Genomic DNA, 22,376 nt, shown 5'->3' with positions numbered 1-22,376 from the left:
TGATGAAGAACAAGGCATTCGGCCCTTGTGGTGAGTGAGGAAAATGGCTTCTTCCCATTGGGGAGCGCACAGCTAACTAGCTCAGACACGTGAATTCAGAGTTCCGGCTTTTGCAGTTACCATTTGTATGTACAGCAGCAAATTACTTATCCCCTTAACACAACAAAATAAGACCAATACTCTACCTCGTTAGGTCATTTCTTACTATAAGATATAAATAATTTCATTGCAGATGGTCTTGCGATGTTAAGATAACTCATAGAAAGTAGAGTACCTAGTGCTTAGTGGGCACCCAGTAATAACAATAGTTATTATTGAGGTTTGGCTTTCTGGAGAAGGGACTGTGGTTGGGTCATTACCAAGGTCACATCATGAGGTCAGTTCTTCCCTTTAAATGGTGTCCCCTCGGTTTAATGACTTTTGTCAATAGTCCGAGTCATCTACACTGTCTTGGCTTTAGTCTCACAGGAGAGATGAAGTCCAAACGTGATAAGTATCACCTCTAAGCCTAAACGAGCTTGCCAGACAACAGCTCAACCCATTTGTTACTCTGACTCATTCTGAAGATAAAGCCGTCTCCCCACAGAGCAGGGCGCTGAGCATGGAGATAATGCTAACGACACTGTACATTTATTTAGTCTTCGACAGTTTACAAAACAGTCTTGCCCGAGAAAGGTTACTACCTTCATTGTATGCACAAAGGAACAAACGGAGATGCAGCAACTCGAAATGACACTAGTAATTGGTTGGTCTATGGAGCAGGAGCCCCCACCCCCACCCGCTCCTCCCACTCTAAGGCTGGGTTGGTTTGGTTTGTCTATTTGTCGCTGTTTGTTTTGTTTTTGTCCATGCTGAGGGTTAAAAGCAAGGACTCCCGAATGCTAGGCAAGTGGACTTCGACTACGCCACATCCCTAGTCACTCGTAGGCTCTGTCATGTATCAGATACCATGGGTGACGTGAACAGGCTGAAAATGCTTACGGTCACTTCAACAGATGTTTAGAACTTTAAGATTAACTTACGAAAGAAAAAGCAAGTTTATAAAAACCTGTTTGAGATCAACTGCCTTGGGCTGGGGGGGTATAGCTTAGGGGGCTGGGGGGGTATAGCTTAGGGGCAGTGTTTACACAGCCTGTGCACTATGTCCCTTGCCCAGCACTGAAAAAAAGTCAGAACACCTGTCTCCCATCTCCAAAAAGTGTCCAGAGGCCCGGGGAGGTTAGGTAACTTACCTGCGTCTCCTAACTACCGAGAGGTAGAGCTGAGTCCTGCATTCAGTCTTTAATCATCTGCATATTTGATAAGCATGTCATCCATGGCCTCATTCCCAAGCATTTTCCTTCGAGAACCTCAGGCAAGCCATGGGGGAGAAAACTGGCTCTTAATGTTAGCCTCTCCTGGTGACTCAGAAGGTGATTGCTAGTCAACGTGTCTCCGAGTTCTCAGCTCTCCTAGGCTCAGGAGGTCTAGACAGCTCTCGGTGAGCAGAGTCTGCTGTGACGGGTGTAGGAGAGGAAGCTGTGAGGGTGCTGGGGATTCTGCCAGGGAAGGAGACACGCGTGATAAATTCAGGGTCTTACTGTTTACAAATGCCTGCCAGGAGTGTCACTGCCCCAGAGCTGATACCAGTCACATAGCATCCTCATTAATCTGCCATTCCTCATCCGGAGGGCGAGGAGGTGTGTGGCCACCTTGGCCACTACGTGTTTATAAGACAGCTTCAGAACTTCCTGTCACCTGGCTTTCTGCAGAGACCAGGACGTCTCACTGCCTGCCCGGTGGGCAGTGGATTTAGACTGACCACTCTTTATTTGACACAAAGGCAGTTATCTCTCAGAGAGTTCTAGAGCCAGGATGGATCACAGGCCTTGTGGGCAGGTTGGTGGACTTGGAGAGTTCCCACCCATCTGTCAGTTTCTCCTCATTAAATATGGAGTCACTACAAGAGTCGGTCGCAGAATCCCAGGCTGCTGCTGGAAGCTGCCTAATTTGCTTGTGATCTTGGTCAAGCTGTTTTCCAAACTTCAGCATTCTTGCTTGTACATTTTCTACCTCAGAGAAGTGCCAAGGATCAGAAGAGTGAGCCCAAGGAGACTTTTCCAGTTGTGAAGTCGCTACTGACTGATGAGCTCACTGTTTTAGAGAACGTCTCAAACATTACAATTATTTACAATGCGCCTTTCAACCAAACCCTTTCTTTCAATATTTTAGAAATACCATGTGAAAAGATCAGCTATTTGAAGTGAGATAGTATATTAATTTATGCTTTTCTCTATAAAAGTAAAATGCAGCCTTAAGCATGACAGATAAAACTAGAGGTCCAGTTACCTCCTTGCTTAGCATTGTCAAAAAACAGTGAAGACTTATTTCCAACTAAAAGCATTTCATTTCAAAATAAAAACAAAAGGCCTTTGCCAAAATTACACTCTAAGTACCACAAATTTCTATTTCTTTATTTACTTTGAAACAAGGTCTCATTCTGAAGCCCAGGCTGGCCTGAAACTCACAATGTAGCCTATGCAGGCCTCTACTTCTTCACAGCACTCCCCCTGCCTCAGCCATGGAACGTTTGGATTACAGATGTGAACCAGGCATCTGCCAAACTTCCAACAGCCTCACCGGCAGGAGTTTCTCAATGTACTCATGATGATGCTTCCAAAAGTCTGGGCCTCATTTTCATTACGCAGACAACCCAGCCGCAGAAGCCAGGCAGTGATTTAAGACTGCAGTATTTACTAATGGATGTCTGGCTAGAAGCAGTGTTGGCAGGATCCTGGCAGAGGCGCCGACTCTCTCTAATGATGTGGAACTGGGCTGCATAACTATGTCCACTTGGATATAGTCTCCTCCAGACTGTCATGTGTTACCATGGAACCAGAAAGGAGCCCCCTCCCTGGGCCACAGCATCGGGACAATCCTGCAGTGACATCAGAACATCAGAGCTTGTCCCGACATTCCCGAAATCTTCACCCAGCTGGTCGTCTCATTTTGGAACTTTACACAACTGGCTTCACATAGTACGATAGGCAACATTTTGTTTTATAGGATACTTCATCCTAAGGATAGTGTACACCTTATGTATGATCCCAGGTCAGAAAAAAACTCCTTGGGAAAAGCACTATGTATTCTTGAATATATATTAACACATTCCTGATATAGAAAGACATGCAATCTACGACCTATCTCCAGCTCCAGAAAAGCGACTGGATTATCCATTTCTTTTCTAGCTGTTTCTGAGACTACAAGCATCTGTATTTATTTATCTCTAAGGAAGAAAGACAAAGGCTGGGAAGTGACTCCCTGAAGTACTTGTCACATGAGTGTGAGGACCTGAACTTGCTCACTTCCCTGTCCAATGCCCATCCAAGAAGCCGGGTACAGACAGCCTCAAGTGCCTACAATCCTATCGCTGAGGAGGTGGAGACGGAAGATATGGCTGAATAAGTGAATAAGTGAGCCCATCAGATCATAAGTATGTTTTCAGTAGAGATCGGACTCAGAAGCACCTCAAGTTGCATCTGAGCAGTTATAGTCCTTTCATAGCTCCTGTAATGGTGTGTCTCCCTTTCAAAATAATGGTGTGTCTCCCTTTCAAAATAAATGATCGCTGCTTTCTGGTGGGTGAGGGGTAAAGACCAATGAGGGAAGAAACCAGACATAAACTTCTGCTCCCCACATAGATGTGCACCTACCCACACACATGCATGCACACACACACACAGAGACACACAGAGATATGCAGACACATCAGCAAACACAAAAAAGGGGAGGGGATAATAACCATCATTTGGTTGCCTGAAAATTGTTACTGAATTACTAGCTATTTTATGTCAACATGAGCATAAGCTATAATTATTCTGGAAGAGGGAACCTCAACTAAGAAAATAGCCCTGCCAAACTGTCTTGTGGGCAAGCCTCTGGTGCATTTTTTTTGACTGACAGTTGCTATGGGGAGTCCAGCCCACTGTGGGTGGTACTGTTCCTAAGCTTGTAATTCTGGATACTCTAAGAACTCAGGCTAAGCAAGTCATGAGAGCAAGCTAGTAAGCAGCACTCTTCCCTGGCCTCTGCTTTGGTTCCTGCCTCCAGTTCCATGCCTTTAATTCCTGCTCTGGTTTCCTTAGTTGAGGGACTGTGTCCTGAGAGCTATAGGCTGGAATAAACCCTTTCCTCCCCAAGCTGCTTTTAGCCATGGTGTTTTATCCCAGCAATGGGAACCCTAACTAAGGCACTGGATCAGACTTCTGGGAAAATGTGTTTTTGCCTATTAAAAGAGTTAGATTCCAAACTTAGATGGGGGGAAAGCATGTGTTTTTATTTGAATTCAAGTCATGCATGTAGCCTCAAGAAATGAAAATTAATAAGGCATTAGGCCAGGGAAGTGGATAACAGCAAGCCTTTAAAATGGAAACACTTTGAAGAAAGAAATAGCTCTTATTATTATATTAATTCATTCAAGATTGAAGATGTCAAGACAGTGTTATCAGATTTTATACCCACTAGTTTCTAGACCTCTGCAGAGCTTTCAGTCCATTTGTGAAATAAAATGCGGCATCAAAGACTTTAAACATGAACCATGAAGTAAAGACACTAAAGAATTAACTTTTGTAGATTGCTATTAAATATATTTATCCTGTATTAACGTAATGACAATACTTAGCAGATATTTTAAAGATATGGCTATTTTGGAAATATTCATGATCTAAATCCAAATATTATGACTATTTCAAGTGAATTGGAAAAACTTTCTCTCTCTCTCCCTCCCCCTCTGAGAGAGGGAGATGCCGCCTAGGCTAGCCTCAAACTCCTCCTACCTCTACTATTGAGAGTACTAGGATTTTAGGCATTTGACATGATACATGCCTTCCTCTATTGACATAGAAGTAACTGAGGGTTAGTCCTGCTAAACACTATGGCTCACTCATGTAATCGAAGTTCAGCAGAACAACAAATTTGAAGCCAGCTTGAACCCTGCCTCCAAAAAAGAAAGGCCATTCCTTTCATCGTTAACACTGTCTAAGTTAATACATATCCTTTCCTTGCCAACATGGTCAATGTTTACATAAACCTTTTAATTTTTAACATCACCAAAGTTAATATAACTCCACGAGTATGTCGCAGCTGGTCAAACACAGGAATGATCACTATGAACCGGTTGTAGCGGGAGATTTTCCGGTCAGCGGCCAGTACATTAGGGGCTGTGGCACGGTGATGACTTTGCTTAGTTACAAAGCCTCTGTTGGCGCACACTGTGTCCTCTCGTACACTGTACTGAAGACTCTCTGTAGACTGCTTACTGCTCAGGACCCCAGTTTCACTCCCAACTTCTTCTGACACCTACGATCTGTTATCACGCTCTCTCCTCTGGGCGTCTCCCATCTGCTACCCACAGTCTTCCAGGTATGGTTAGCACGGGCTAATGTGTGTAACGTTTTCTAAGTGTATTATTTCCTATGGCGACCATAACAAACCACCAGAGCCTGTGGCTTACCAAAGTTGTTTTCTCAGCTCTTTAGAATGGAAGTCCAAATTCCAGATACCAGCCGGTTGTTCCTTTGGAGGGAGGGCAGAGAGGGAAGGGTTCTTGCTAGCCCTGCCTCCTCAGTGTGCAGATGACTTTATTCTTAATGTTTCCTTCCCTCTATATCCTGACTTTTCCTTCCTACAGGGAACCAGCAGTATTAGATTAAGGACCATCCTAACAATTGAGTTTCTGCTGGATCACTTTTTCTTCACATAAGGTCATTGTGATGGTCGATCCTTTCCACGTGACAGGGTTTAGAGTTAATATGGAAACAAACCTCTGGGCATATCTGTCACGAGTGTCTAGATCGTGTCCTTGGGGTAGGAAGATCCAGGCCTAGGCTGCCTGGACTTCCTCGTCCTGGACTGCAAACCAAAATAAACCTTTCCTTCTTTAAGTTCATTTTATCAGACCTGCTGTCCCAGCAACAAGCCAAGTAACTAATACAGTCACATGCTGAGGTCCCAGGTTAAGACTGGAGACGATACATAAGAGACACACACAGAAGAGAGAAACCTCAGAGGAAATGTTCCGGCTACCGTAATGGAATCTAGTGACCATACCTAGTACAGGGCCTGACTGTCTTCCTGCTTCTGATTTGTCCTGTTACCATGGCTTTGAGGCAGCTCATCTCTCTTTATGGGCAGAAATTTAGCAGCGCACCTCTTTCTCTGTGTGGTAATAAATTATGCCAATTTGACGAGGTCCAGGGTGCCTAGGTAACTGGACACAGTGTTTCTGCAAGGGTATTTCTGGATGAGATTAGTCAGTGGGCCAGTCTTAGCAACAGATGCTTCTGCCGCTCAGTGTATCTGTATTTCTCCCTGTCCCTCTGTCTCGCTGTCTCGTTATTTATGTGTGTGTCTCTTTCTGTTTCTGTCTCACTCTGTGTCTCTCCCTGTGTGTGTATGTCTGGGTGCATGTATGTGTGTGTGTTTCTCTGTCTCTGTTTTTCTCTCCCCCACCATCTCTCTCACACACGATGAAGAAAAATCACAACCTAGCAGCCTTTCAGAATCAGATCTTCATCATGTTAAACACAGTCTTCAACTTCCCTAATCTGAAAGCCCTTTATCTGGGTTATTCCTCTAGGTTTTAGTAATCTTGAGGCCTAAGATATGCCCCAAATTATTCTGACAGAATAAATAAGAGTCTTCCAAAGTCACTTCTGGCTGACAATATTAGTGCACTCATGAATTAAGAAATACAGAGGTCCAAATTCAGAACATTCCAATTTCATGTATAATACTTCTCATATATTCTTTACATATGTTCTGGACCATTGGGAAACTTGATTCCTTTGTATTTTTAAATGTTATTCTGAGGAACTCAGATCCTTGTTATCTTATGTACTTAGAGTTTTTTAAGTGACTAGAAAACAGCCTTTACCAACTGGGTTTTGGCAGTTTTGTAAAGTAGCCCTGACTAATTAAGATGGAACACAAACCCTCCCAGTGTTTTAACACACCAGAAACAAACTGAATCAGTCTTGAGAGTCTCCACGTTAGAAAGGCCGCCCCACTTCCCTGACTTTCCTCTCAGCCTGGACTCTGTCTAGAGTCTCCGTGGCACTCTGTCATCTATCCACTGCTCTTCCGAAGCTGTGTGGCTCTCCTTCAAAACCTTCAGCATGGACGAACATGTTTTCCCTTGACAAACCTGCCTGGTATTTCTCAAGAACAGTTTTTACTAAACATGAGGGAAAACAGAAAAGAAATAATTACAGAAAACATACAGAGTCCAAAAATAGCCCTGTTCCCAACTGGAGGTCTCTGCTTCTACAAATCACTCTGGCAACAGGAAAGTTGTGTTGGGCATGAAGCGCTTTCAGCTTTAGCGAACCACGTCCCTTCGTTCCCCCTGGTCCTGCTGGGATGCTGCCTCCCACTGGTACCTCAGTCATCTCTGAATCCCACCATCTTAAGCAACTAGCTTGAATTTTTCAATCAATATCTCAAAATTTAAAAAAATCACACAAGTACTAATACAGGACTGTTCTAATACAGGGCTAAGCTACACAGGCCTCACAGCGAATCTCCAAAATGCTATCTTATAAAGCCATTAAGTTTTAGGCATCAGCTCCTCTAAATGCCAGCATAAACTATACAGTGTGCTCTAGGAATTATTCCCAGAAGGACCGAGTTACTATACAGCAGTGGGTAGGATCATGTATTTGAATTAATTTTAGGATTATTTGTGTGAAGATAATTTGTGCAATTTTCTCCACCATATAATTTTTGAAGGCTCTGCATGAATGTGACAAGTCTTCATTGAGCACAACGTGCTTGGTATGAGGAAATTCAGCGAAGGTGAACAAGACAGCTGGAACGTCAGCTTTAGCCTTGTAGAATTCCTACTAGGTAAGATTAGCAGTTCAAATACTGATAAGCACTGGGAAGCCTGTAAGCGGTGATGTTGCCAAGATTAACTGGAAGCAGTGAGGTCCAAATACCTGGCAAGACAAAATTTGACGTGTTGGCGAAAGAGAAAGAAACCTGAGACCTACCACTGCGTAACTAGGGAGGAAAGTGCGAAAGATGAGATTTGATCTCAGAGAAGAGAGTAAAATGCAGTGGGGAGCTACCTGGAAAGTTTTGAGCCTTAACATAACACTATTTGAAAAAGAAAATTCTCGCCTGGCGATAGCAGCGCGCACCTTTAATTCCAGCACTAGGAAGGCAGAGACAAGCAGATCTCTGAATTTAAGGCCAGCCTGATCTACAGGGTGAGTTCCAGGACAGCCAGGACTACACAGAGTAACCATGTCTGAAAAGGAGAAGACATTCTCCTCAGCTGATCTGTGGAGAAGGGAATTTAGGGGCCAAGACTGTAAGTGTCAGTGGTGTTGCTGTAAGAAGTTTGTCTGAGAGGTGATGGGGGCGTGTCTGTAGTCGGCTCAGGTGGGCGCCTGAGGAGTAGAGGCAGAAGGGGTTCCTGAGTAATGTGGGAACAGAAAGGGGGCGATGAAGATGACTTCCCACTATGGTGGCGATATTGACTAGGGCAGACTAGGGAGGCAAAGGCTTAAAGGGTGAAGTGAATCAAGTTCAAGATAACTACACATAGAAGAGGTACTTGAGGAATGGGATAGTCGAGATGGAGGAAGGACAGAGATGAGAGCAAGGAAAGAGATACCTTAATTGGGGGAGGCATTATGGGGTTATCAAGAAACCTGGCCCTAGGAAAATTCCCAGGAATCCGCAAGTATGACCCCAGCTAAGACCCTAAGCAATAGTGGAGAGGGTGCCTGACTACTGGCCTTGCCCTGTAGTCAGACTGGCGACTATCTTAAACATCACCATAGACCCACATCAGAGCACTGAACTGAGCTCCCAAGGTCCAGTTGAAGAGTGGAAGGAGGGAGAGTATGAGCAAGGAGGCCAAGACCATGAAGGGTTCATCTACTGAGACAGTTTGCCCGAGCTAATGGGAGCTCACCAACTCCAACTGGACTGGGAATGAACAAGCATGGGATCAAACTAGTCCCTCAGAATGTGGTTGACAGTTGGGGCAGACTGAGGGGCCACTGACAGTGGCACTGGGGTTTGTCTCTGTTGCATATACTGGCTTTTTGGGATCCTGTTCTCATTGGATGTAAATCTTGTTCAACCTAAATGTAGTAGGGAGGGCCTTGGATTTGCCACAGGGCAGGGTGCCTTGTGCTTTCTTAGGATTGGAGGGGGGAGAGGTGGGAGGGTGTGGGAATTTGGATTGATAATTTTTTAAAGTAATAAAATAATAAAAAGGTTTAAAAAAGGAAGAGTTAGTATGGAGAAAGAGAGGGAGAGACAGAGAGAGAGAGAGAGAGAGAGAGAGAGAGAAGATTCCAAAAGTTGCCTGAGACCCCAGTAACTTCCTAATATCAGATGGGTTTTCCCTTTCAGTAATTCCTTGAGGGGTGTGTGTGTGTGTGTGTGTGTGTGTGTGTGTGTGTGTATGTGTGTGTATCCATTTACAGGCTTCTGAGTAGTTTCTACTCCTTACAGGCAAACATCTTCTCAGTAGAATTTTTTGGGGGGGTGGGGAATGAAATGATATAAACTCCTGAGAATAATGAAAGGTGTTTTGGTATAGCATGTGTTGGGGAGCCACACCTACATGCCAGCATCCCAAAAAAGTTACACACTTCACAGAAAAAAAAAAAATAAAGGTCATCTATTTCCTTTGCCTTATCTTAGGAGCTTCGTTGAGCCCTCCTCCTCCACCACCAAAATGCTACGGCAAATATGGAGCATGGCCAAAGCTTGCCCGGGTGAGGTTGTGCTTGGCAAGGTTACAAAGCGACCGCTCTCTTCTCAGTACCATTGGCCCATGTCTGTTTCCTGGTTTGGGGCCTGGAGCCTGGAAGCAGCACTTTGCTTAGCAGCAGATGGGCTTTTGGGGGAGCATTTCTCTACAGGGGAGACTGTTGCAGTTCTCTTAGAACGCTGGTTCTCGACCATCCAAACACTAGGACCCTTTAATACAGTTCCTCATGCTGTAGTGACCACCAACCGTAAAATTATTTCAGTGATACTTTGTAACTGTAGTGAACACAATAGAATCTTTCTTGATTCTTGAAGACTATGCCATGATTTCTGATTACAATGTTGAACTGCATTCAAATTATTCAGTTGTTGAGACAAGCACACAGAAAGTATAACACTTCGTTGGAATGTATTGCACTTAGGAAATCTTCTAAAAGTCTATTGCTTGTTTTGAATTGAAATTCTTGTTAACCATTTCTCTGTGGTTCACATTTTCCAAATAGTATAAACATTAAATGTATAGTGGAAGACGTTGGAAAATATTCTGTGGTTGAACAAACTTTTTAAGTCTGTGGAGGCACTTTAGACTGAAAGAATTATAAAGACTAGTTTGCTGCAGGACATGGAGGAGCATGCCTGTAATCCCAACAGTTGGGAGGTTTAGACAGAACGATGGCCATGATTTCAAAATCGTCTTAGGCTACGTAGAGATCTCTAGGCCTGCCTGGGGTACAGCATGGGGGTCCTACCTTAGTAATACAACCAGCAACAAAAAGGTGTTTGTGCTCACTTCTGAGTAAGGTGGCAGATTAGCAACCATGCTTGGTACAACTGGATGAAAAGTGGAATTTAAAAAGTAATAATAAGCCATTAAAGGCTACATGAGACACTGTCCTTGGTTTTTAAAGAACCTATTCACATAGAGAAAGGGCTAGAGAAGCAGTGATGAGTCTGAGTAGGAGTTTCTCGGCAAAGTAGCAGCTGAGCTGCCTACACCACGCTCCACTGTGCTGCTGTGCCGGCCAATGTTAGTGGTAACCGAGAGGCAAGTGCACTGGGAAGGGAGAGAGAAGGTCCCCATGTACAAATGCAACCAGAGGCTGGGCCTGTGGGTCCAACGAGACATCTGAAGCAGAAGTGTAATGCAGGAGCCTGAAGCTGAAACGAGGAGACTTCTGCTAAAGAGGGCAACACACACACACACACACACACACTCACACATGCATGCACACACACACACGCAGACATACACATGCACACACATGCATGCACACATGCACGCACACACACATATGCATACACACACATGTATGTAGACACATACATGCTCACACACATACACACACATGCAGACACATGCATGCATACACACATGCACGGATGCAGACACACGCGCACACATACCTGCACACATACACACGCACATGAAGATACACACATGCATGCGTACACACACATGCGCGCACACACACACAGACGCGCCTGTGCACACAAACACATTGTCTTGGCGAGTTACATGAGATCGTGGGAAGTGTGCTGCCCAACTTGGCTCAGTAACGTCACTGGATTGATAAAGGCAAACACAGGCCTGCATGCCTTCCACACCCCTTAGAGCCTCAGTCCCAGAAAATCCTTGGTGTGGAAAGAATGATTCCCCAAATACCAGAGATGAGGTTGTAATCTGCAGGCAGAGAGCCTCAGACTGGAGAATTCTGGCAGAACCCTTCTCATCTGGCAGGACACGCTGACTGTGTTATCTGGATCCTCCCCCGACCTGTGAAGGATGTTACAAAAGGCCATCCAGGGAGAGAGAAACACCCCAATGAGGAAGAAATTCTGACTGACTTAATAATCATGTGTTTGATTTTATTGTCTAATTTAATTGTACGTATTTCTCTACACTTTTCTACTTTCTGGTTGTTCAGCTCTTGTGTCTCCCCAGAAAGGGCTTTTACAGCTTTTCTCTCTGCGCCTACTGCACACTGCTAGAATGTCTCACGCCTCTAACACAGCTGGTACCATTCTTTTCCTTTCCCCATTCCCATTCCCTCTTCACTTAACTACTTAAATATCAATACCTTACTCTAAGAAGAACTATAAACTGTTTTCATATCCCCTCCCCCAAACAATTCCTTTGCTGCAGTCCCTGAATCTCACTGGGGACACAAGTGACGTCTACAGGGTCTCCAGCAAGCTAATACAGGGACTGCTGTCACGTCATTGGATCTGGAACATAAATCCAAATGGAGATGAGTCAGCAGAGGGACTCACATAAGGTAAAACAAGAGAAAGTGTGGTCCAGAGCTCACTAGGGCACCTAAAACAGAGTGTGAAAAGGAAAAACAAAAAGGATGCCCAGAGAACACATCCATCTCAACAGATGTGCAAGGCAGCTTTGAAACAACTCACTAGGGCATAGCCACAAGTTCACAGCTGCAAGTACTGCAAACCCAAAGGAATGAGATAACCGATATTCCAGAAAGAGACTCAAAAGTCCTACTTTGAAAAAGAATAACTAGACACAGGACATAAGCGAACTCATGAATACAGTAAGGAACATAATTCAAGACCTAGACAAGCAAAGTAGCTATATGGATAAGACAGCTGTTGTAGAATATTATTTTAAGATGTATGATGTTTGTTTATGTTGTGGAGCATATGTTTAGTGATGCAAAGATGTGTTGTATTTGCTAAACTCAGTGAACTTTGCCTATAAAAAACACCTGATTGAATAAAGAGCTGAATGGCCAATAGTAAAACAGGAGAAAGGACAGGTGGGGCTGGCAGACAGAGCAAATAAATGGAAGGAGAAAAAGGAGAGAAAAGGATTGAGAAGTGAGAGAAAGAGGAGGGGAGGAAGACCCCCGGGCCAGCCACCAAGCCACCCAGCTACACAGCAAGTCACCGAGAAAAGCGTTAAGAAAGGTACACAGAAAGAGAGAAAGATAAAAGCCCAGAAGCAAATGATAGATGATATAATTTAAGAAAAGCTGGCAAGAAACAAGCCAAGCCAATCTGACCAAAAGCAATCTACAGTTTCAATGCAATGCCCATCAAAATCCCAGCAAAATTCTTCACAGACCTCAAAAGAATGAAACTCAACTTCATATGGAAAAGAAAATACCCAAGATAGGCAAAACAATCCTGTACAATAAAGGAACTCCTAGAGGCATCACAATCCCTGACTTCTGAATTCTACTACAGAGCTACAGTACTGAAAACAGCCTGGTATTGGCATAAGAACAGACAGGAGGACCAATGGAACCGAATAGAAGACCCAGATCTTAATTCACATACGTTCAAAAACCTGATTTTTGACAAAGAAGCAAAAAGTATAAAATGGAAAAAAGAAAGCATATTTAACAAGTGGTGTTGGCATAACTGGATATCAACATGTAGAAAAATGAAAATAGATCCATATCTATTGCCATGCACAAAACTCAAGTCCAAATAGATCAAAGACCTCAACATAAAGCCAGCCACACTGTACCTTACAGAAGAGAAAGTGGGAAGTACACTTGAATGCATTGGCACAGGAGACCACTTCCTAAATATAACTCCAGTAGCATAAACACTGAGAGAAACAATTAATTAATGGGACCTCCTGAAACTGAGAAGTTTCTGTAAAGCAAAGAACATGGTCAACACGACAAAATGACAGCCTACAGGATGGGAAAAGATCTTCACCAACTCCACATCAGACAGAGGTCTGATCTCCAAAATATACAAAGAACTCAAGAAATTGGTCATCAAAAGAACAAATAATCCAATAAAAAAAATTGGGTACAGCCCTAAACAGAGAACTTTCAACAGATGAATCTAAAATAACTGAAAGACACTTAAGGAAATGTTCAACATCCTTAGTCATCAGGGAAATGGAAATCAAAACAACTCTGAGATTCCATCTGAAACCTGTAAGAATGGCCAAGGTCAAAAACACTGATGACAACTTATGCTGGAGATGTTGTGGGGTAAAGAGAACACTTCTGCATTGCTGGTGGGAATGCAAGCTGGTCCAGCCTCTTTGGATATCAGTATGGCAATTTCTCAGAAAATTAAGAAACAACCTACCTCAAGACCCAGAAATACCACTTTTGGGTATATACCCAAAGGATGCTCAATCGTGCCACAAGGACATGTGCTCAACTATGTTCATAGCAGCATTGTTTGTCATAGCCAGACCCTGGAAACAACCTAAATGCTCCTCAACTGAAGAATGGATAAGGAAAATGTGGTACATTTACACAATTGAGTGCTACACAGCAGAAAAAAATAATGACATCTTGAAATTTGCAGGCAAGTGGATGGAGCTAGAAAACACCTTATTGAGTGAGGTAACCCAGACACAGAAAGACAACTATCATATGTACTCACTCATAGGTGGTTTTTAACATAAAGAAAGAAAACCAGCCTATAATACACAATCCCAGAGAACCTAGACAACAATGAGGACACTAAGAAAAACATACATAGATCTAATCTACATGGGAAGTAAAAAAAGACAAGATCTCTTGAGTAAATTGGGAGCATGGGGACCATGGGAGAGGGTTGAAGTGGAGGGGAGAGGCAGAGAGGATAGCAGAGAAAAATATACAACTCAATAAAATCAATTAAAAAAAGAAACAAGTCAAGCTAAGGCTGGGCATTTATAAGAAAGAATAAGGCACTGTGTGAGTTATTTGGGAGCTGGGTGGCAGGCTTCCCCAAAAGAATAAAGAACTACAAACAGTAAAAGATTTTTTACTTTAAAAAAAAAAAACAGAAAAAATTCTTAGAAAAAGAATTCAAAACATAGAGGAAAAATGAGCAAGGAAATATAGACTCTGTGGTGATTTAAATAAGAACGGCCCCCATAGACTTATATATTTGAATGCTTAGTTGTCAGGGAGTGGCACTATTTGAAACAAATTAGGAGGTGTGACCTTGTTGGAGGAAATGTGTCACTGAGGATGGACCACGCCAAGCACAGAGACTCACCCACAGATCTGGCTGTAGCTCTTAGCCACCGCTCCAGCAACCATGCCTGCCTGCCACCATGCTCCCTACCATGATAATAATGGGCTAAGCCTCCAGAACGCTAGTAAGTCCCCAGTTCAATTCTTTCATTTATGAGAATTGCTGTGATCATGGTAACTCTTCACAGCAACACAACAGTGACCAAGACAGGCTCTGAAAAAGAACTGGATAGAAATCCTGGCGATAAAAACTAAATCAAATTTTAAAACACAGTAAGGCTAAGTACCTGGTTCAGCAGATAAAAGCGCATGCCACACAAGCCCGATGACCTGAGTTCAATACCAGGGACCCACATAAACTTAGAAAGAGGACTGACACATGAAAGTCATCCTCTGACATCCGCAAGGTGCCGGTACACACATCTCACACACACACACACACATACACGTGTGCATACGTACACACACACACACAGAGCAAGCATGGGGATTAGTAATAGACAGGACAAAGCAATGCAGAGAAAATTTCAGGGATGGGTGAGAAGATGAAGACAACAATGCATGTAGATAAAGCAAGAGAACAGCTTCAAAAAGTGCATGGGGAGAGGAAACCTGAGTTTATCTGTGATCATTAAAGCTGGTACCAGAAACTCAGTTTGAACATTTGTAGCTTGTTTTTGTGAGTTTTCCGTTTTTATTTTATTTATTTTTTTAAAAATTTGGGTCAGACTCTCACTACATAGCCCAGGCTACCCTTGATCTCATGATAATCCTCCTACCTTACCCTGCCAAGTGCTGGTATTACAGATGTGTGCCACCATGCTCAACTACATTCCTAGGTTCTGATAACATGTACTGAACATCCAGATACCTGCGTGCTTCGTAGGCATCTGTAGTGATGAGAAAATGATCTGTGGTCATACATTCTTTTGTAAGCTACTTTACTGTTGTGGGCTGATACTATGTCAATCAAAGAAAGTTACAGAAGCAGTGTATTTGCCTCCTGTTTGAGGCCTAGATCCATCTGGTGGACATCAGACATGCCCAAAGTGACCATCAGTGCTACCGAGATCTGTTCTCCTTTCTAGAAAAAACTTAAGGGATCTGAGACGTGTCTCGTGCTTGGTTGCATATGGCTCCTCCTTAAACCCTCAAGCCAGGAGTGTGGAGGAGGGAGAGAAACAGGTTCCTCTAACTTGCTCTCCACTTGGGTCACCTCCCCTTGTTTGTCAGATCAGCCTTCTATCCATCTCTATCACACTGGAAACAAGACCATTTTTCTCAGAGGGAAAGAAGCATTTGACCGAATAGTCAACCCGTTCACATATTCCCTCCCTATGAATGTGGAAAGTGTGAGCAAGGGGAGGGTCTCTGTAGCACCCGAGTGTTTCGGACATAACTGGGCCAGCTTTGCTGAAGCCGACATTCCCAGCAGAGTTGAAAGATACGTGAGGGTGACTTGGGCTCTATACTGCAGCACCTGAGCAGTGCCTTGTCAACAGTTGCTATGCATATACTTTCGCAGACATTTCTAAGGACTGATCGTGTTAGGTCACAGACCCTGGAGCCTCTTTTGTAACTCTCAGAAATCAGGCCATGGCTCTCTCCTGTAGTGAGTCAAAGAACTGGCAGGTGCAATGGTGTGACTGTCCCTAGTACTCAGGACTTGGGAGAGATGCTACTCCTAAGATTCCCCACCCTGCTGCCTAGGACAAAGGCAACTTTGAACTACGGTCCCACTCAGTGCTTGCCCCCATGACTCTGGTTAGGAGATGGAACATGAAGCTTCCCTACCTCCCGAAAACGGTAAGGGGGTGCTAGAGAGATGGCTCAGAGGCTAAGAGCACTTGCTGCTCTTGTAAATGACCTAGGTTCTGCCTGATGGCCCTCTCTGACATTCAAGGGCACAGGGTATGCATGAAGCTCCCTCTCTCTCTCTCTCACACACACACACACATACACACACACAGGCAAAACATTTATATACAGAAACTAACTTAGTCTTACAAAAACAAAAGTGTAAGACTCAGAAACCCCCTGTGCTCTCTGGATTTAGAAGGAAAGGCTATATGTGGCTATGATAAGGAATCTCTCCTGATAGTCTGGGAACTGCCTTCCCCTTCCCAAGCTTTGATCACGCTGTATACATGGGGACTCTGTCACCTAATGAGGCTTCTGTGCCGAGCCGCTCACTTGAATGACCTGGCCTTGGCTTCTTTACGTGGACCTGCGTTTTAGGTTATAACAGATTGATGCTAATATGGAGAGACCAATGTTACCAAACACACAGGGAGACAAACCGATAACCTTTCTGAGACACATGGCAAGAAAGCAGACTACACCAAGGAATGTAGTGGTTTGAGTGTTACAGGCATGACGGTTTCCCATGCAACACCTAGCAGGGAAGGTGCTCCGTACCTCATGCCGAGCCAAAGCCCTCTCCCTAGGCTTTCCTTTTGGCTACTGTTTCTCACACCTGTCTTCTCGGTTCCTGCCCTTCCTTAATTTTCATTAGGAATCCAAACTCTTCCTGGTTTCATGAAAAGTCCGTTTCCTAACATGGCTCTAGGTTAGAGTAGAAGTGAAAGGGAGCTTAGGGGTCATTGGATTCACCTCACTGGTCTCTGAGATAAGGAAAAGACCCAGAGAGAGAAAGTGGGCAAGGACTGGCTGTGGATGGATAGAGATAAAGCGAATGGGGGTGGGGTGAGGTCAATTATGCCGTGTTTTATGGCTTTGCAGAGCGCTCTCATACAAGGCTGTGACATGGACGCTGAACCTGTGACATTGACACTGTTACACATCCGTGTTTCAAACTCACAATCTGAGGCCCAAAGAAACTTGCTGTAAACCAGGCACACCTACTTTCTCACCAGGGAGCAACCTGTGGCAAAGTTGGGGGCTCTGAGGTGCTGACCCATTAGGAGAGTGATGTTTACCAAGGCTGATAAGACACACTTCCCCTAAGGACACAAACAAGGCTCCACGGTTCTGTGAAAACCTTAGAAGCCCTTTGATTCTCCTAAGCATGACTGCCTACAGACTTATGGAAGGGCCACCTGTTCTGCAGAGAGACTGTATTTTAATCAGCACAAACTGAGCATCTCTGAGATCTGAAAAGTGAGCAAGTTAAAGTTGGCTCAAGGGTAGGAGTTTAATTTAGAATGGGGGTATGATGGAGATGAACTGGGGGTTTCATCTTTGGATCTCTCTCTCTCTCTCTCTCTTTCTCTCTCTCTCTCTCTGAAGTAGTACTCACTTTGGTGACCCTACTTTTTTCAGTGTGATTCTTAATAGCCATTTCTTAGAAATTCTCATTACTTAGAAAAGCTTACTATTGAACTATCGTGGTAATTTCATGCCAAATGGAGGTAAAAGTCCTTGTCCAAACTTTGCAAGTGTATACAGGGCCATGCCTTTACGTGGAGTTTGGTGACCAAGGCCATGATGTAAGGTCAGAACCTGACGTGACACTAACTGTCCTCAAAGGAATGCTAATGTTCTAAAGCAATGTGTGTGTGCCTCTCCCTTTGGCTCTCCAGCGACTGAAACAATAGTCCCCAAGAAACTGGAATTTCCCCGGAAGTCTCATGCTGGGAGAAGGAAAAGGCCGAGGTCCTGGCAGCAGCCAGAGGAAGAACTGGTCTCCAGTAAAGACTTATCAGGGTGTCCTGCATGGTAGATTGGAGCTGAGATGGTGATGGCAGCAGCCACACTTAACTGTCCTTACCTCCAGCTTCCTATGTAAACCTAACCCGTGTATTAGTGCCCCAAAGGCAGATTTGTTCTTCAGTGGCCACTTACCTCCTTACCCTGCTTTCCCTTACCACTTGTTTGCTGAATTGCTTTATTGAGGATGGGTGCCCTAAACCTGGCTCGTTAGGGTACTATAAAGACTCAGGCTCTAACCCAGTAATTCCAGTAATAATATCATATACTTTGATTAACCTATCATCCTGGACCGAGAATGTCACAAATGAGACCCTGGGTTAGGTCCCCAGCGCGGGAAGGAAACCAATACCCTTCCATTGCTTCTTCTCCGAACTGCGTCACCTTTCTCCACGCCTGTCTTTGTGAAGAAGTGGGCAGTCTTCTCGGAATTGAAACTCGTGTGACATAAGGCACAGAGGTGGTCTATAAATATCTGGGAAGTCTTTCTGTGCTGAAGCCAAGATCCACTTTCATTCACGGGGTGACATTTTGATTTCCGGGCTCCGCTGTTCATTTTTCTACTCTCTCCCCTGGATGCCGGCTTTCTAACACTGCCCACTGATTCTCCTGAACTCCGTGCACTCGGTGTAGTAGACCCCACACCTTGCTTCAGTGTCTGCCTTTTCTCTTTCTGTTTCTTTGTGTTGGAAGACAAGGTCTGACTGTGCACTCTGGCTAGCTAGTGATCCTCCTGCCTCTGCCTCCTGCATGCTGGGATTTCAGGTGCCTGCCGCCATACCTGACTCCCTTTCTCTTTTAAATGAAGATAGCGAAGTATAGTGTGCAAACGATAAAATATTACAATCAAGCCGGGCAGTGGTGGCGCACGCCTTTAATCCCAGCACTCAAGAGGCAGAGGCAAGCAGATCTCTGGGAGTTCGAGGCCAGCCTGGTCTACAGAGTTAGTTCCAGGACAGCTAGGGTTGTTACACAGAGAAAAAAATTACAGTCAGATTAGTCTGATGTTCAGCTCCTCAACTGGAGCCCCAGTTTCCATTGTCTGCTACAGGAAGATAGTACCTGTTAGTCTACAGACCTAACCACAGGCTTCTTCTCCCAGAAACCTCACCCTCCCACACCCTCTCCAGGCAGAGCTGATAAGAATCCCTTTTATCCGGCTAACTGAATAAGTTTCTGGTTCTAACCAGTGCCTGCTGCCTTCCTTGTTGCGCTGGCTAGGCCAGGCTGGGTCACGTGGTGTGCAACACCCCTGACTCCTTGAAAACCTTAGTGCAGGAAACTCCCATCTTAGGGAACTGAAGGATCTCTGCCCTTCAAGTCCACTAGGCCGCCTCTGTGATGCTATTTCTCTTAGTATTCTGGGAGCTGGAGGCTCTGTCTTCCTTCCGGTCCCCACTGCACCATCCACAGCACAGTGCCCTAACTTTCTCCTCATGATTTCTTGCTTCAGGGTCCCATTACGGCTGGTGATGGTCATGAGTTTATAATTCTAATAACATTCTTCTGCAGGGTAATGCCATGTCAGCTTCTTCCTATGAACATGTAAAAAGGTCTAACAGCATCACCTCTCCTCCTTGCCCATTGATTCTCCTGTCAGCAAGGATCATGTGTTTGTTATTCTTCCTTTTATCTCGTAGGCTGATTCAAAGCACGGCAGCAGATGTGCCATGTGCCGTGCCTCCTCCATTAGATACAGCCATCTATGTGTCGTGAAATGGGGAGCGTTTGTGTTAACAGGAAATCAAAGGCCTGTCAAGTTCTATAACTACACATATCTAGTCAGTGGGACCCACTCTCTGCTTCTCCCCTGAAATAACAAAACGGCATCTTCCTCTCGAGGGCCTTTTCTGAACCGAGGTTCGCGGTTCTCATCAGAGCTCTCTGACAACCCACCACCATTAGAATGGAGACCAGAAAATGTCTACCCAGCACTCTGGTGTGAGCTTCTGTTCAGTGTGGGATGGTTTGACTGTAGTGTGGCCTCAGTGTAAGTCAGGGAGCTGCTTCTATGGGGCTGCACGCTCTTTGGCTCTGGCTCTATTTCCTGCTCGAGTTCTAACAAGTTACAAAGCCTTTGAGCCCAGGAGTAAGCACCAGGGAAATCTTTGGTGAGCACAGAGGAAGGGTCTTACTGTATTGGCTGTTTGCGGTACGTCCAGACCAAAAGACTTCCAGTTCATGCCGCTGTCTCTAGGGCAGTTCAGAAGGACTTCCGGTTCATGCCACTGTCTCTAGGGCAGTTCAGAAGGACTTCCGGTTCATGCCGCTGTCTCTAGGGCAGTTCAGAAGGCAGACCAGTTTACTCTCTACGCTCTTACTGAAATGCTTTTTCAGAGAATGGTGAAAGATTCCAGGGATGTAGAGGATAAAATAAAGGCTCTGTCTTAGGCCTTTTCACCCACAAGCTGACTGGGGTGTGGGGTGCGGTAAGTGGGCTAACAGATAAGCTTGGATTCCTGTAAGAGCGCATGAAGACTCATTGCCCAGGGAAGTCGTAGAGGGCCAAACTTGTCTTCCTCCTGGGCTGATTCTCCAGAGAGAAGCCGTAGCTCGGCCATAGAGGCCAGCAGCATGTAGGAGCATAGAGCAGCAAACTTAGGAACTAGCAAAGAAGCACATGGTGGGCTGTGAAAGGGGGCAATGTCAGCAGAGGGACCAGAAGACAAGCAAAGGCAAGGGAGGAGGCAGTATCCAGAGATGGACCGGAAGATAAGCAAAGGCAAGGGGGGGGGCAGTATCCAGAGATGGACCGGAAGACAAGCAAAGGCAAGGGAGGGAGGCAGTATCCAGAGATGGACCGGAATACAAGCAAAGCAGCTTGCTTTGAAGGAGTCTACGAAGGCCGATGGGAGGATAGAATGATCTTCAGAGGACCAAAGGAAGTGCAGGGAACCTCGGAAAAGGGAACCGTGACTTCCCACTAGGGTAGGGAATCACACCAGTGACGTCAGCTAGTTGCAGTTGGTCCTTCTCTTTCTGTTGGAATTTAAGTAGACTTCAAAAGATCTGCCGTGTACCTGCCTGACCATGCTCTCTTTGAGTTATAAATATAACTTATTAGAGCTGTCGTTAAAACCCTACCATGCTCCCCAGTGTGACACCCATTCCTATTATATAATATATCCCGGATTCTTCTCCACTCTGTCTGCTGCTGGTGCCTAAAATAGAACTTGACATCTAGTAGGTAATGGCTAAGTACTTGTTGAATCTGTCTTGTAAGTGATGTATTTTCACCCCAACAACTACACCCTATAAACTTCTTTCTAGAAATCTGTTTGTTGTACACCTGGATTTCTAACTTAGGAAGTATGGTCACGGAACACACAGATGCAGCCGAGACAGGCTTCATGCTCATTTTCAGAAACTGCCCCTCCCCGTGTCAGCTAGAGCGCTCAGGTGGAGGGAGCAAAGAATTGTGGTTAGTGAGACTATACCATTTCTGGGTGGGTGGCCTCAGCCCCCCCCCTCTTTTGCCCCTGCGCTCTTAGACCTGGCCAACTATTCTGTCTTGTTCTCTGCCCACTGAAGAGGCTTTGAGAATTGTGAGCGAAAACAGAAAGCATTAGCATCTTGGAAAGGATGTAGCCGGAGCACTTGTGGCCTCACTTGGTCCTTCCAGAGCTCTGTTTTGTAAAGAGGAAAGACTATCCTGTGTACAGAATTAGCAACCTGCAGACACTGCATGGAAGGTAACATTTAACATGCTTGATTAGCATCTTCAAATGGAGCTTCAGTGAACACTATTACCAACCCTGGTGTCAGAATTTTTGTGGGTTTTTTTTTTTTATGATTCCAGTTCTGTTCAACTTTAGGTTCAGGTGTGAAAATTTTGGGCGTACGCAGATTTTATTGTGAACTAAAGAAGAGGCTTCTTTTATATTCTGAGTTTTCACAATGCATTTTTATTGCTCCTTGAACGGTTTGAAACCCTTCTGTGTTTAGAAAACAATAGAGAAAGCGGTCTCTCTTAGTGGGTGT

At 44.7% G+C, this 22,376-nt stretch overlaps 1 long non-coding RNA gene across 1 annotated transcript in view; it reads left to right on the top strand.

The window, feature by feature from the left end:
* The first annotated feature begins 5,167 nt into the window (after positions 1 to 5,167).
* The window catches only part of LOC125400977 (uncharacterized), a 40,512-nt gene continuing 23,303 nt past the window's right edge, over positions 5,168 to 22,376 (top strand). Inside the window, exon 1 of the long non-coding RNA XR_007232163.3 lies at positions 5,168 to 5,400. This is a non-coding gene — a long non-coding RNA (uncharacterized LOC125400977). The remainder of the gene's footprint in view (positions 5,401 to 22,376) is intronic.

The sequence above is a fragment of the Myodes glareolus genome, chromosome 24, assembly GCF_982192425.1.
Source record: "Myodes glareolus chromosome 24, mMyoGla1.1, whole genome shotgun sequence".
NCBI classification, from domain to species: Eukaryota; Metazoa; Chordata; class Mammalia; order Rodentia; family Cricetidae; genus Myodes; species Myodes glareolus.
The sequence above is the reverse complement of the archived record's forward strand: the minus strand, read 5'-3'. Positions and strand labels throughout refer to the sequence as shown.